Source organism: Equus caballus, chromosome 26 (genome assembly GCF_041296265.1).
Source record: "Equus caballus isolate H_3958 breed thoroughbred chromosome 26, TB-T2T, whole genome shotgun sequence".
NCBI lineage: Eukaryota > Metazoa > Chordata > Mammalia > Perissodactyla > Equidae > Equus > Equus caballus.
Window position 1 is genome coordinate 38,169,775 of NC_091709.1, and position 15,051 is coordinate 38,184,825.

Here is a 15,051-nt window from a genome sequence, read left to right on the forward strand (position 1 = left end):
GCAAGTGTGCAGCAGAGAAAGGGTTTATTCACAAGGTATCCAAGCGAGGAGATGGGAGCACCAATCTCAAATTCACCTCCCTGAAAATGCGGATCAGGGATATTTATGGGACAAAGGGGCAGAGTGGTCTGAAGTGTGGGAATAGACGATTAGAGGTAAGGAGAAGTGAGGTAACCCATGATCTGCGCAAGCGTAGTCAGGCTTCATGGCTCATCACAGGAGGTGTGTTCACAAAATGGCGGCCTTACCATGATCTGAGTGTGGAGTTTTCAGCTCCTTGACAACAAAGGGTAACCTGTTGGTCACCTGAGCAGGCCCATTTGATGGTGATCTTAACCAGCCTGAACTGGACAAGGAGTCGACTCTCAGTTCCTGAAAAACTCAAGCACCCATTACCGTGGTGACCCAAGCATCAGAGACATTATCTATAGGGTGGGTTTTAGTAATGCATCATCAAACTACTTTTGCAAACAGACCACTAACTGAGTATAGTTAAAGCAACTTGGCCCCCCGATTCAGGTGTGAGGTCGGAGGATGGGGAATGAGGTTCCTCTGCCAGCGGGAGCCTGCTGCTTGACCACCTACTTAATTGTTCCCGAATCAACTGCCAAGCAATCAATAAATCCATCCATTTGATTTCACGGTAGAACTGCATCAAAGGCAGTTGGGCAATCTGGACCACTGGTCCTTCTGCTCAGTCCACAGTCCTTGGACTGTGTTCCAATCCATTTTACTGCCCGAGAAGAAGGAAAATGTGACGACTGCTTGTGACTTATTTATGACTGTGTTACTACGATGCAGTGAGCACCTTCTGTCACCAAAGCCCACCTCTTTTCTGGCTCTCTTTTGCATCCTGGAGCGCTGACTTCTTGAATGCATTGCTTAGTGGAGAAGGATGGTTGACAGCCTTTCATCAAACCGGAAGGCAGCTTCCTCACAAACCCACAAAGAGCGAACCAGGTAGATTCTTTCTGTGTCCTTCTGCTCAGAAAAAAAAAAAAAAAGGCAAAATGAAGACAGACTTTGGATTTTCCATGAAGAGGATTCAAAGGGAGAGAGAGAGAAATAGAGCAAGAGGGTGGACTGGCTGTGGAGCAGTCCACTGGTCTGTGAGAACTTTCTGGTGCGTGACAGGCCTTTCAGGAAGCCCTCAGAAATGACACCAAAACTGAGTTAATTTAGCCACAGCTGCAAATTGTCTAGTGTTGAGGTTTTCAAATTGCAGAGAAGGCCAGAGGCCCCAGTCCTGCCCTGGAACTCTGGGCAGTGTCATCGAGACGACCCTTCCTAGTCATATTTTGTGCCAAAGTATTTGAAATGTATGTAACAATTTGCACACATTTTTCCCAACAGTGTGGACTGAACTAAAAGAAATAAGAGAAAAGAAAAACATAGGTCATTTTAACAAGGTTCTTGTCTCTTGATTTTTAAATCTGTGATGACGCTGAGGTGCAGATGCTTGTTCATGTTATGGGGCTCCTTGTCACCATGATCTTGGGTTTTCATAAGTTTGGAGCCAAGAGGAAGGAGAAATGGGTTGGGAGGATAGCTGGAACTCTAAGGGAGACTGGGCAGAAGGACTTGTCTTGCCTTCATCAGAATCTTTCAATTTTTATTTCATTTCATTTTTTTGCAGCTCACAAATGACTCACTGGTCCCAAGAAAAAGTATTGTTCAAAGAAAATCTCAGGGTCATTTAGTGGGGATTCAGGTATTGGGCAGGCCCTTTTGATGCCTACTTTGGTGTTTTTTGCTAGTTCAGGAAAGGAAAAGAAAAATTTGTTGCATCGATTATGGTACTAGAATACACAATGATGAAAAAGAAGTGAAAAAAAATGCTCTTTGCTTTTCAATAATGTGCAGTTACAGTGAGAAAATAGAATAGCGGCCAGAAAGATGCCCAGGAACACGTGTAATGGAAACCAAATGGGTGAGTGGGCAAAGTACACGCTTAAGGATTTTTATGACATTACTGAGAGGATGCTACCACAAATGAAATAATAGAAGTGACTAAGCACATTTGTATAGCACTTTACAGTTTATAAAGCCTGCACAACATAAACAGTTTCAGAGGTTATGGCTGTGTGTTGGTATTAAGGAGCACGATGTTGCAGCACTGAGGTGGCTACCATTTTGTCTCATGGTGGTGTTGGGGTCTATTTGCTTCTCTCTCACGAGTGGAGAGTGCGGCCCACCACACGCGCTTTGTTCTGTCAACTCCGGGGGCCTTGTACCATTTAGAAGGAGCAGGACATTCCAGTCAGAGAACTGACATTTTCCAGGCTGGGAGGTGGCAATAAATGGAGGGGAAGGGGACGGCAAAAGGTTTGCCTGCCTCAAGTCTTTCATCTGAAGACTGAGGGATTGGGTTAGATTGGTGGGTTTTCAACCTTGACTGCACGTTAGAACCATCTGGATAGCTTTAAGAACTACCAATACCCAAGCAACACCTCACACCAACTGAATTGGAATCTCTGGGGCTGTGCTTTAAAAATCTCCCCAGGCAATTCTCTTGTGCAGCCAGGATTAACAGCTCTTGGCTAGATGCTCTTGAAGTTATTTCCAGCATTAACTCTCTAATAGATCTTGGGTTATATGAGTCCTGGTAGGGGGTGGGTGAGGGAGAGGAATGATGGAGAGGGTCGCACATTCAATCTATCTCTACTCTTAGGGTAGTTGGTTGAGCCAGCCAAGGGCACACATGTAAAACCAGTGCACTGGGTTGAATAGTGTCCTCCCAAAATTCATGTCCACTCAGAACCTCAGAACATGATCTTATTTCGAAATAGGGTCTTGGCAGATATAATTAGTTAAATTAAGATGAGGTCATATTGGATTAGGGTAGGACCAAAATCCAATGTGACTGGTGTCCTTATAAGAAGAGGAGAAGACACAGAGACACAGACACAGAGGGAAGAGGCATGGAGATGGAGGAAGAGACTGGAGTGATGGAGCAACAAGGATTGCTGGCAAGCACTGGAAACTGGAAGATGCAAGGAAGTTTCCTCCCCTAGTGCCTTCAGAGGGAGCAAAAGAGAACAGTAAGAGAACGCATTTCTGTTGTTTTAAGCCACTCACTTTGTGGTACTTTGTTACTGCGCCCACAGGAAACTAATTTACCCAGTGAGGTCGGGATCTCGGAATGGCTGAGTCACCTCCTCATTACTTAGCAATAAGAGACTCTAGAGCTGATAGCACAGCTAAAGCAAGAAGCAAGCTGGCCTCTCGGAAGAATTAGTGTCATGCTGCCAGCAGAGCAAAGACAGCCAGGTGCAGGCTGAACCAGGATCAGAAACTGATGCCCTATTTGAGAGAGCTGGAGATTTAACCAATAGGCAGCGCATGGGTCATTTTGAGGAAAGGTGTCCAGACGGGAAATAGTTGGAAGCCCTGAGTTTTGGCCTTGCCCCTGCTGGTCTGTCTGGGGGGCTTTGAGAAAGACAGCTAACCTCCCTGGGCCTCAGTTTCCTCATCTGTCAAATGCAGGAATTGGATGATATAATCTTCCATGTTGTTTCCAACTATTCAGTTGGAAACCTTGAGTCAGCAAGACAGTTTAGCAGCAGTAATAATGCTTGGGAACAGGCCCCCAGGCATGGATGAGCATCACCCTGCTCATAGCCTTTGCCCAGGGCTTGGTTCTAAGTTCGGACCTCTTTAGCCACCTGCTTTAGGGATTTTTGGTGGGTGTTCTCCTTTCTGGTGGAGCCACTCCCCAAATTTAGGATATCTATGCAGTCTGTGACTAAATTAGCAATATCTAACCATCTGATCATGTACTACCAAGGATTAGTAACACACAATGGGTCCAATGAGATGCCTTCTCTTGGAACACATTCTACAAGATCGACTAGCCCTTCAATAACCCAAACAGCCAGGTGTAGAGGTCTCAGGAGCCTTTCCCAGAATCCTCCTCATCCATAAAGCTGTCTGCACTGCTCATGTGTAAAATAAGCCCTAGCTTTGAATATTTCACCTTGACAAGGAAAAGTAGGTACAGAAAACATGGATATGGAGAAACGAAGGAGAAAATATGGGCACATTTTCTCTCTGCAATTCCTAGAATGATATATTAGTTTTCTCGGTTGCCTAACAAATTCTCGCAAACTTAGTGGCTTAACACATCATGCATGTATCATCTCATGGGTTCCATGGATCAGGAGTCCAGGCGTGGCCTAGCTGGGTTCTTGGCTCAGGGTCTCACTGGCTGAAATCCAGGTGTCAGCCAGGGCTATGATTCTCGTTGGAGGCTTGGGGTCCACTTCCAAGCTCACTGGTTCTTGGCAGAATTCAGTGCCTTGTGGTTGTAAGACTGAGGACTTCAGCTTTGAGAGATCACCCATCATTCCCAGCCACATGGTCCTCTGCCTAATGTGGCAGTTTTCCTCTTCAAGTCAACAGAAGAACATCTCTGCTGCTTCATATCTCTCTGACTTCTTTCGTCTCTGACCCCCAGTCCACCTTTTAAGGGGCTCATCTGATTATTAGGTCAGGTCCACCCTGGATTCTCTCCTTTTGGATTAACTTAAAGTCAGCTGATGAAGCCAGGCCCAGATAGGATAATGTTTCTAATGAAAGTCAACTGATCAAGGACTCCAATGACATATGCAAAATCCCTTTGCCTTTTCACATAATGTAACCTAACCACAGGGGTGATATTCCATCATATGCACAGGTCCTGCCCCTCCTCAAGGGTGGGGAGATTATACAGGACATGTACACCAGGGTCTGGGAATCTTGGGGCTATCTTAGAGTTCTCCTGCCCCAGATGAGTTTGAGGATCTGTAATGGCCATTCCAAAGGAAATCCGCCTCACTCAACATAACCCATGATTTGAGGTCAGCTGAGATGGCATTGCCCCTTACCCCCTACCCCGAGCCACACTATAGCTTAGGTGTCTACTGCAGACAATCTTGGCAAGCTTCCCTGAGACACTTCACTCCTAATCCCTAGGCTCAAACACCCAGGGAGCGAGAAGGTACGGCATTTCCGTGAAGTCCACTGACTTGATTCCCAGGTTCCTCTGACAAAGCAGGAGTTTGTTGACCTTCAAGTCCTGGCACCAAATGTCCCTATTTACTCAGGCTTGTGCCAAAGGGTGGGGAGGGAGGGTGGAGCAGGAGGAAGGATTCTTTTGCAGTTGGTCAATGCAATGCCTTGTTATGATTGCATTTCATGTTGTACAGGTGGCTGAGTGTCCCAGGTTCCAGGTAGACAGATTTCTCTCCCTTGGCCTTCCCTGAATTCAGCCCAAAAGCCAGTTGCAAAGATTAAAAATAAGAAAAAAAAAAAGCCACAGTTTCTCCTGTGGTAGAAAAAGCTGTCTTTAGAAAGAAACAAATAGTCTGAGAGAAGTCACATGGAGTTTGGAAAAATAAAACAAGAGACACTAATTCTTCTCTATTATCTTTGAATTTCATTCTGCGTCACTTGTCAATGCCTGATGATGGTTTCTTGTCCTGACGTAGGTTTCATATTGTGTCTTTTGCTCAGGGACGGTCCTGGTTTATCCATCCAGACAAGGCAAGTCTTTCAAGTGACAAGAGTTGTGGTGGGGAGATGGATTTGCTTTTCCCTCACTGTGTTGTAAGACACTTAGGAGTTATGGTCCCATGGACTCAAAAGCACGGGGAAGTGAAATCTCTGCCAAAATAGGAATGCCGAGTTGGAGAGTAGAGGCAAAAATGTGTGCACACGAGAATCAAGGCGGCCTCCTTGCTCAATGGCCGGTCACCAGACCAGGTGTCACGTAGCCAGAACCCTGGTCTCAGGCCTCAGGCTCCTTACTGCCAAGAGAGGAATGTGGCCTATGTAATCTCCGGTGTTCTTTCTAGCAGTAGAATGCTCTGCTTCCAAGAGCACACAAGCCTTCATGTAGCCTGTGTAACTATGACATGAATTTCCAGCTTTCACAAGAGGCCACCTCCGAATCATGAATATCTTCCCGCCAGGCAGATTTGGAAGGCGATTGACTCTCCAGTTTGGGTGAGTTTGTTTGTTTTCTCCAGGCGATCATCTCCTCGTGAGAGATGTTAAATAACATAATGTTGCTATTTTAAAAATATTAAAAAGTATGAAGTGTTTTCTATGATTCTTCTTCTTTCATTTTTATGTTCCGGGAACAAAATAACTTTTTTTTTCGAGAAAGATAAATAAAATCAAAGCATGCTGATTTTGTTCTCAGCAGCTATCTCGTTTAGCAATGTTGAGTGAGATAGAGCAGTTTCCCTGGTAAGAAATGAATATACAGTTTCAACCACAAAGTGTCTTCACAGATGAAACGATTTCTATCTTTATCAAGAAGCATATTGTATGAGGGCTCTGGGCTTCCCTGAGAATGTGGTCTCCAGAGAGGAGCCTGTTCTCCCCGTTGTCCTGAGGACCAGGCTTTCCATGAGTCCGGGGGTTATTGGACTTCACTCTGTGAGACTCTTCCAGAAAGAAATAGTCTCTAGAAATGGAAGTGGCTGCAGTGGTGGAGGTGGGACGTCTCCTCCTCGGGAGATCTTGACAAAGAAAGCATCTCATCTCTCAGAGACATCTTGGGGTGGCCCTGCCTGGCAGCTCGAGAACTAGTTAAATCACCTATCAAACTACTCTGAATTTTGATGATGTTAGTTTCCTATGAAAGAGGTTCTACTTGGCATTTCGGAGAAGTCTAAAGATCCATTTCCACTTTTAAAGAGGAGACGTTTTTGAAATGCAGTGGCAATCAGAGGTAAAATCTGCAGTGCTCCCTTGCGGGGACCACCACCCTGACAAGGCCAATGCAGGGGCCTCCAGCACCTGTACAACTGCTGCGGAAGCCCTGTGGTGTTCGCCTGGGGATTTGGGGCTGGGTGGCACAGGAGTGATTTGCTACCCAAGGAAATTCAGTGCCAACCCCCTGAGATCATAAGAAGCTTTCCCAGTTTGCTCCATGGAGATCGGCCGGTCCTGCTGTCTTGCACGCTGTGTAACAACTCATAAAGAAAGTTTGGATCTAGAACCTGGAGCCTGGCTAATGGTTAACGCCTGAAGCTCATTTTTGTGGAACCAAGTAATCTCAGGAGAATGGCAATTCCCAGCACTCTCCTCCCCTCTCCCCATCCCGGGGTCTCCTGGGCTGCCATTTGTACATGTGTGTGTGTACGGCGAGATCACACAATGTGGATTTCAGATCCACATCTTTCTAAGAGCCGAGGAGGGGGAGGTTGAAGTGGATGAGAAGCAAGGCACAGGGGGAGGGTTTAGAATGGGTGGGAGCAGCGAGATTACTCAACGCTTGGATTTTTAATCAAGGATCTTAGGAAAGAACAGTATATCCTTTGTTGAGCAGAAAATAAAAATGCAAAACAGAAGCCGGCAGAGATTTAATAAACAGAGCAATCAATAGGGTCCTTTCAGGAGGGTGTTGTTGCAATGACTGTTTAACCCTGGAGAGACGAGCTTTGGGGCTGTGGTCAATGTTGGTCTCCTTCAGCACTGGCTTACATTGCCCCAGGAGCCAATGGAGGAAATTTTGGGTTAATTTGGACAATTAATTATTGCAAGCAGTAGGCCCCAGCATTTAATGTTTTCAATGAACTTTCAAGATAACAGGAAAGGTTATTCAGGGACAAAGCATTCTGCGTTTTTAAAATGCTTTCAGAAATGAATCAATTTCTTGGGTGAGGAGCATACATTTGGCCAGTATGGGGACTGAGACAACCAAGCAGTTGCAGACATTTCTTAAAGACCAATCTCATGCCTAGCGTTTTCATTTCCCAATGGTGTATCCTCAGTCTACAGTCTCTCTTTGCTGGCTTCTCTATCTTCTTTAACTGGGACTTAAGATAACTGGGCACAGGGCTGTATGGCCTTGGGCAAGTCATTAACTTAGTTGAACTTCAGTTTGCTCATCTGTAGAAGACTTGTCCTCCCCAGCTCTTGAGACTGCCATGAGGAAGTACAGGAAAGTGCATGAAAATAGGAGAAGCTGGGTAAAAGCAAGGGTTAATATGCTTCCTTCCTGATTATCTGGCCTGGCTTCAGCAGGCAGAGCAACCTCGTGGTCAGGGAGCTAGTCCAAGAATCAAGTTACTCCACTGGTTGGGAGGTCTTGAACAGGCCACTTTTTCTCCTCAAGGCCAATAAGAATCACACCTCTCTTTTTGAGACTACAAGAGGAAATGGAAGTGAAATCATTTTCACTTTGTCTAAAAAACAATGTTAAGGGGAGCAATATCACTCCAAAATATTTTTAATGTTGACTGCCTGGCTCTGTTCCAGGTGGCGTTTGGCCCTGAAAAACCTCCTCAAGAAAAATCCTTCACCGGGGATCCTGTGAGGAGGTCCCCTCTGGCCCAGGTGGCTTCTGAAGCCATAATCAAGCACAAGCACCCACACCGAGTCTGACTCACTTTCTCTAGTCAAGAAGGCATGTGAAGGGCCCTGCAAGGCATAAATCATCTTTATGCCTTCCTGCTTTCAGCTGTTCCCATTTTGTCATCCAGATTGTGAGCCACTATTAAGGATGACCATCAATCTTTAGAGAAGTCAGTCAGTACAAAGCAGTCAGGATTACATGAGATAACTCATACCAAAGCACTTTGGAAACTGCAAGGTGCAAAACAAATGTTCATGATGTTGATGGTTATCTGGTTAGCCACCAACTTTCTAGATTACTTTAATTGAGAAACTTTTTAAAGTGCCAGAGGAGAGATGAGCAGCATCTAAGAGGAAGTGTCAAAGACTAAAGAATATCCACCCTTCTTTTAACTTATTCACTTATAGTTGAGAATGATACCGCACTCGCCTCCCAGGAGTGGTTATCGAAAATATGCGCTTCTCAAAACGTGGTCATCAGGAGCTCCAGGTCTGAAGGATGCTGACTTTACTTATAAAGCAAGAGTGGCAGGCCCCTCGGTGGCCAATGCCTCAAGAACGGCTGAGGCTCGGTCTCAGAGGCTGGCAGGGCTGGAGGGCAGGCAGTGGCTGAAATGCTGGAAATTCCAACTCAACACAAAAGTGAAGAATGGGTCTTGCATGAAATGCATTGAGTGTCAGTATCAATCACACCAAAGTCCTAATTTTTACATTATCATCTCCTGAATATAGCCATGGGGAACATGGCTTATCATCAACATCTCTGTAGGTCAATATTCCATAGTTCCCTTTGAGGATATGAAACCAAGCCTGGTAATTCTCTCCCCTTGGAGATGCCCAAGGGCTGATACCTCCTCACGTGGTCATGGGTGGGGATCCCATTACTGAGGGAGGCCCTCTGCTTGGTGATGCCAAAGAACAGAGTGGACACCAACTATCTGGGAAAGTTTGGATCCATCCTAAAGGAAAGGAAGAACAGTTGACTATGACATCTGGTCATCCTCTCTTGGGACATTGGCCTTTGAGCCAACATTGCACTCTGCGGAGCCTGCCTCTCCTGTTTCCTAAGTAAAGCCAGCATCGTTTGGGGCCTAGAGCCCATGGAGAGCAACCAAACTCAGATCTGGCTCTAATTCCATAGGAGAATCTGGACTGGCTTTCTTCAGAGCTGGCTCTTCTCCCTGTCAGGTTCCTAAATCTCTGTGCTGTCTGGCCTCAGTTTTCTCGTCTTTTAGCCTTTCAGTGGAACCCAGCATCACTTGGGGCTGAACTGTTGTGATTCCAAGATTTGAAAAGTGGTCATTGTTTTGATTAGTCCCTTTGCTGTCCGAAAATTTCGTGATGATAACACTGTCCATGACACAGGGAAGGATACTTTAGACCTTTATACTCATGGCTTTAGAGCTAAAAGTAACATTAGCAGTCATACAAGGAAAATTTCAGCTGACGAACCCCGGAGAGCTTAAATTACTTGCCCCAGGCCCCTCTTCCACCTATGGTAGAGCTGGGGCTAGCATCCAAACCTCTTGATTCATAGTTGAGGACCATGAATCCAAGGCAGTGCTTCTCAAAGTGTGGTCCTCAGCATCAGCATCACCTGGGAAGTTGTTAGAAATGCACATTCTGGGCCCCACCCCAGACCTACTGAATCAGAAGCTCTGCAATGTGTATTTTAACAAGGCAGCTAGAGAATTCTAGCGCTTGCTAAAGTTTGAGAGGCACTATCCTATGGTATGCCAAATCAAATCTTTTCGGGGTCAATTCTGTATTTTTCATTATATGTAGAAGAGTTGAGTGCTGAACAGGGATTTCTATCATACTTTCTTTTTTTATTCACTGACACATTTATTCTTGAGTGCCTGTTCCCTTATTAAGCACCACATGGGTCTGTTGGATGTGGACCCTTCCTTCAAGTAGCTGATGGGGAATCATGGCATAGACAAGGGAACTTTTATACTGAAATGTAAGGCAGAATATGATCGCATCCTTGAATGATACAGACATCAAGAGCAATATGAGTTTGGGAATGCTTTGGGCGGCAGAGATGAGGTTGGGAACGTCAGTGGGGAGAGAGAATTAGCAGTCAATGGTAAAAATGGTCCTGGTGAGTTCTGGAAACAGTAACAGTAGCATGACACAGGTCAAGTTAAAGGAGAGGGCTTGTGTTGGGAAGTTATGATACTGAATTTCTCCATTCAGTTGAGGACCCCAAAGGTGCTGTCCTCAGTGACTGAGGGAAGTGGATGGTTGACCTTAGGTCCATTGCTCAGTAATTGACTCTGAAATCGTCTATCTGGTAGGGATGGCAAGAAGAAATATTTTCAGACTTCTCTACAATACAAGCCTCGAGCAATTTGGCATGACTCAGGTGGCTGGGAAAGAACTGTACTCCCAGGACAGCCTGACATGTCACTTGAGCAACCTCCTTGGGCCGAGCTGTTCTTTTTAAGAAAGAGCTTCAGGCTAATTCTGAACTTGGAAGAGAGTCCAGCAAACAGCCAGTGGACACAGAAGGTTGAGTCATGAGGGCATGCCTCGTCAAGGCCAGTCTTCCCTTCCAAGCATAAAGTGGACTACGGACTTGGATTAGCTTCTTCGTTCACCTTCATTTTCAAACTGTAACAATACATCCTCTGTGATGCATTTCTACCTGGATCACTCTACACACCTCTGTAGCTGCATATCTACATGGAAATTAAGTTGGTATTCATAATGAGGAACCACCAGATTCCCAAAGGCATTCTGGATTATCCAAGAAAAATTAGTTTAGTGTCCAACTTCGAGTATTTTTTTGTTTTAATTTTTGTAACATAGTAATCCATTTGTGATATACATGATAAATCTATTTATCAGAACTTTTTATTAATCAGAAAATTTTGTTAGCAATCGTGCTAGATAAGAGAAAATTTATCGCAGTCACAAGTACTGTTCCTTTTTTAAAAATAACACTAGCCAACGTTGATTGAGCACAGGCTCAGGCATTGTACTGCTGCTTTAAAGTCCTTACTTGGTCTCATACTCACAATTATCCTACGAAGTAAGCATTATTACTGTCTCCATCATCTTACAAGTGAGCAAACTGAGTCACAGAGAGGATAAGTGATATTTTCCACGTCCTGCAGGGAGTTAAGTTGTGACACTTGCATCACACACGCATACACACACCCACACAAACACCCCACTCATAATCCTGGTGGGAGATGGTATGGCACCTTGGAGAAAAGTAAGGATCTCAAGCTAAGATCTGGTCGTTGAGTTCTAACAAGCCGAGAAACTTGGGGAAGCCACTTTCAGACTCTTAGAATATTGATTGCCTATTCAATAACATAGAAAGAATCCCTTCCTCACAGTTTGGTTGCAAGGAAAAAACAAGATAACTTGTTGAAAAGTTCTGCTCTGTGAACGACCCTCTCTGCCCTCCCTCCCGCTGCCAACCATATCCAGAAATTATGTTTCTTTGGTAGGTCATGGATGTGGATCCTGCCTTGGGAATCCCCGGATTCAACTCCCTCATCCCAACTCAAAAGGGCTGATTCTGTTTCTAACCTGTCAGTCAATTTGGTTCATCAGAATCGTCTCTCTGGCCAGCTGACCTGGTAAGTAGTCAATGAACCGCCGGTTTCACATGGAGATTTTTGGAGAGCCAGGAGTGCTCATGCAGACTTGCACCTGCTCGGTGCTCTGACAGATGGATGCCTGCATCCCTAAAATAAAGAGGTCTCATCCTTGGGTCTGTGTGTGTGCTCGTCCACACTGGGGAAGTCACATTTCCCTCTGCTTCCCACAGCAGCCCCTGCTGCTAGTGATTTAGGGTCTCAGGTGCCCACGGGGCTTCACATCCTCACTTTCTCCAGCACCCAGGATCTCAGGGAGCTGCTGAGCAACCCTCCGACCTCCCATCGCACCCACTGCTGTCCATCACTCTCTGGATTTCAGCTCTTGATCAATTGGTGAAACAGGAGTTCTCGTGAGCTTGTGTCTCTCAAGGGTTCACGAAAAACCTTTAGGCCTGGAGCAGAAACAAACATTTGTTTCTCCAGTTTTCTAGAATGAGTGGGACTTGGGAAATATTTCTGGAATTAAAAAATGATCCCCAAATGAAGGCCTGTGAAACTGAAAATGTAGCTGTTATGATAGATGGGGTTTATTTTTTCTTTTATTGTGGTCAAGTAGACATAGCATAAAGTTTACCATGACACGTAGTACATTCACAATGCTGTGCACCCATCACTGCCGTCTATTCCAGAACACCTTCCTCACCCGAAAGGAGACCCGGTACCCATGAATCAGTCAGCCTCCATTTCTTCCTCCCTCAACCCCTGGAAACCACTAATCTGCTTTCTGTTTCTATGGATTTGCCCATTTTGGATATTTTCATATAGGACAGACAAGTTTGTTAATTTAAAATTTTCATCATGCTATGCATTCACATTCCTTAAAAATATGAAAAGTCTAAAATGTCTTCCTTTCTTTGATCCCAGCCCCCATCAGCTATGTCTCCCACTTCCCCCTTCTAGTTTTTGTAGATTCTTCTAGACTATGTGTATCTCAATATGATATACATTCTTATCTCCCCTCCTTTATCATACAAGATGTAACATTCTATACACAATACTCTGTACCTTGGTTTTTAGTCACTTAACAAAATGTTCTGCAACTTTGTCCACACCTGCGCATGGAGATGTTCTGGAACTTTGTCCACACCTGCGCACAGAGACGTCCTCAATCCTTTTTATAGCAGCACAGTACTTTGCTGTTAGATGTCGCAGCTTTAGTTAACTCACCCTTTCTGGTTGGACATCTGGATTTGTCTCCATTGTCCGTCATCACCAACGAAGCTGTAGGGGTTCATCTTGTACGAGCGTCGTCTCAAAAGCGTCTCCATAGCACAAATTCTCAGCAGACGGGAGGCTGGGTCGGAGGGCAGGCGGATTTACGATTTTGTTAACTATTGTGCAATTGCTCTGCGTAGGGTTGTACTGAATTACATTCTGCCTGGCAACACAGCAGAGCCCCACAGCCTCCACCACAGTGTGTCCCCGAACGTCTGTGTGTTTTCCAGTCTAAGTGTAATTTTCATTTGAATATCTGCTCACGTGTTTTAAAACTGGGATTAAACAACAATTATTCTGTTTTTGTCTCCTTAAGGGAAAGAAATGCATCTGGCACCTCTCTGTTGTCTGTCATCTCCAGTAATATCTACAAAGCAGTGTGTTGCCTGAGCCTACAGACCCCTCCCTTACCTGGAAGAACCACCCTCCCCCACCCCCTGGAAGGTCTCTGCGTCCCTGGGCCATAAGTCATCTGAGACCATCTGTGTTACAAAGAGATTGAATATTTTCAGAATAGGCTTCTTCCATTTCAATCTGAGCCTGCTGTGTAGGCTCCCAGGGAAAGGCCATGCGCTCCATCCTTTCATGGGTCTCTCACCATTGACTCTGCGCTCCATTAGTCAGCTACTCCCTGAGTGCCCGAGCTAGGGCTCCAGGAGTTTATTTAAAAACATGACGAGAACTCTAATTATGGCGGTGAAAGCCACACAGGATGCAGAGCAGAGCTAGGGTTGAAAGGTCCCCTTCCTAGCTCTTGCCCAGCTCACTAGAGTTGGGGGGGGCTGGGTTCCCCAAGGTTTAACCCTTGGGGGCCATGTGACAGCGAATGGCAGGAATCACAGCACTCATGCCCTTTAATTGTTCCTTAAAAAAATTTTTAAAGGTATCTGGAAAAAGTGACTTCAAGTTGCTTCAGTCCCTGAAGAATCTTATTTCTCCTTAATAGGGAGCCAACGAAGCCATTGAAAACTCATGTCTTTCACGGTTTGATGTCACGGCCTCCGCGTGGACATCTCTCTGCTTGGGTACAGGAAGCGGACAGCGTCTGTTCCTGTGTCCTCCTCAATGTAAGGAGCGATTTCTCTGCCTTCCCAAGCACAAGCCAGTAAGAGCTGGGAGAGCGCGCAGGCGTTCCTCAGCAGCTCTATTTAGCGTCTGATCACCTTGGAGGGACAGCTGAACGGGCAGTTAACTTCCATGCATCATTTCAAATTCAGGGAAATAAATTCAGCCTCAGGCGGGCCGAAGCCCAGGAACAAATTGAGTCCTCAGAAGACCGCATTATCTGCTTTGCAAACAGCCCAGGTATGGAGCTTGCATTCCTTCCCACCACAGGAGCCACATTTGAGCAATTCTCCCTGCCACGTTTCCCACGATGCTTGAATGGTCCTTATTTAAGTATTGAATCAGCAGCGGGCTGGATGCTTGACAGCAGCGGGCTGTGAAGGGTGGTCACCTTGATGCCCTGCACCTGCTGGTAAGTATGTCACCTACGTCCTCTAACCCAAGAGCATTGCCCTCATGTCCTCTGCTTCTTCTCCCCTAAATTCAAACACCCCAGCCTCACTCCACCATCCTCCCCAAGCTAACCCTAGTCTCCGGTTCACACTATAGCGCTCTGGCGACCAGGGAGGCCTTGGAAGCCAGTTACAGAGTCAAGTCCTGGCTTGGCCATTTACAGTCCAAGAGTACTTTAACCTTACTGAAATTCAGTTTCTTCATCTGTAAAATGGGCTCATAATACCAATCTCCAACAGCAATGGGTGAAGATTGAAGGAGACACTTAGAAAGTGACTGGCCCCATAGAAGGCACTTGTGGCAGCTGTGAAAATGAGCCACTCACGGTTGGCGATGACCCCATTTGCTACCCTTT

The 15,051-nt window shown here is 45.6% G+C and overlaps 2 long non-coding RNA genes across 4 annotated transcripts in view; one reads left to right on the forward strand and one right to left on the reverse strand.

The window, feature by feature from the left end:
• Window positions 1-13,603, reverse strand: LOC138920925 (uncharacterized). Its single transcript, XR_011432951.1, has 2 exons — window positions 13,131-13,603; window positions 1-981 (listed from the first exon to the last, which is right to left on the reverse strand). It is a non-coding gene; the product is annotated as an uncharacterized lncRNA (long non-coding RNA).
• LOC138920923 (uncharacterized) overlaps window positions 5,132-15,051 on the forward strand; it is a 25,201-nt gene continuing 15,281 nt past the window's right edge. For all 3 annotated transcript variants that reach the window (XR_011432947.1, XR_011432948.1, XR_011432949.1), the window contains exons 1-2: window positions 5,132-5,985; window positions 11,811-14,655. This is a non-coding gene — a long non-coding RNA (uncharacterized lncRNA). The remainder of the gene's footprint in view (window positions 5,986-11,810; window positions 14,656-15,051) is intronic.